The sequence below is a fragment of the Morone saxatilis genome, unplaced genomic scaffold, assembly GCF_004916995.1.
Source record: "Morone saxatilis isolate NCDOM2014 unplaced genomic scaffold, NCSU_SB_2.0 Contig21, whole genome shotgun sequence".
Lineage (NCBI taxonomy): Eukaryota > Metazoa > Chordata > Actinopteri > Moronidae > Morone > Morone saxatilis.
Genome location: NW_023339774.1, coordinates 2389416 through 2390795, shown reverse-complemented (window position 1 = coordinate 2390795; position 1380 = coordinate 2389416). Strand labels below are relative to the sequence as shown.

General features: G+C 39.4%; 1 pseudogene; it reads right to left on the bottom strand.

Annotated features, from left to right (window-relative positions):
* Window positions 1–1197: 1197 nt before the first annotated feature.
* The window catches only part of LOC118332823, a 2549-nt pseudogene continuing 2366 nt past the window's right edge, over window positions 1198–1380 (bottom strand).

Sequence of the window (1380 nt, the reverse complement as noted above, 5' to 3'; positions counted from 1 at the left end):
CAAGCTGCTTGCTTATTTTCTTGGAGCCCATCCCTCTGATATAACTTACTAAAGCAATGACAGACTCACCAGTCATACTTGAAGCTGCTTGCCTGACACCGTCCCAAAGCGGGAAGATAGGCTATTTAGAAATAGCCTAACTATACCTTCGTGTGGCAGTGGTCGGGTCGCTCCACCGGACGACCGAAGGAGAAGGCACACGTCATCTGGCGCATGCGAGGCTATAAATTAGCATTGAGTTGTTGCTACGCTAGCCGCTAGCCAGTAAAAACCGAGTTCAATTTAATGGGAAAGGCAGTCTTCATTCTGGCAAAACACTACCGGATATATTAGGCAGCAAGTGAACATTTTGTCCTCAAAGTAGACGACTGGGTCAGAGCATCTCCAAAAGTGCAGCTCTTGTGGGGTGTTCCCGGTCTGCAGTGGTCAGTACCTATCAAAGTGATCCAAGGAAGGAAAAGGGGTGAACCGAAGACAGGGTCATGGATTGGACCAACTTGCCCAGGTGGTCATAATGCTATGGCTGATCAGTGAATATTACACAATGTTTCTCTGAAGTGTCTTTTCATCTGATGATGAATGTTAACCCCTAAGTAAAGCTGCTTTGTCTTTACAGAATTGAATTCATAAAAGCCCTTTTCAAATTCAGTAAGTCGCGTGGTTTTTAATGTGGCTCTTTTGTTAATGTTTTAATCTATCTACAACCATATTTCTATATACAGAAATATTTTTGATGATGATTCCAGTTCTGCACTCTTGAACACCTTTATACATTTTAATAATAAGTCCCATGGACACAAAATAGCTGTTGGACAATTTAGAATCAAAAACAATGTGAATGTGTGAATACTCTCTTTTCAAACCTACAAACAATGAATAGAGATTTTATGAATATATACAAGTGCAAAATGTTGTATGTGGTCAAATATTCACAATCATCCACATACAGTATATCTCCCTTTTGTGAAATTTAATAAGGAAAAAATGTTATGTGCGTAATGGATGTGAAAGGTCTTGTGGTTTGACCTAAAGTTCAAAAACCAGAAGACATTCAGTTACAAATTTATGAAACACAGAAAACTTCCTGACTAATCAATGACTACAATGGCCAATTAACAGATTTTTTTTTATTTTTTATTTTTTACAGTTTCTACAATGTATTGCATTAAACATGGCTGCTTGTACAAATTGTTCATTTTCTACATTTTAAACTACCTGAGCTTTTGTAAATCTAGAACAGATCTGAAGGCAGTTTCCATCAGACATCAGGCTTCATGTTGGACTCGGAGGCAGTTGGGGAGTGGTCTAGGTTGTTGGTGTCTTCCTGTGCAGCAGCAGCCAGTATAGACTGAAACAGAATGACCCTCTGCAGCAGGTCAG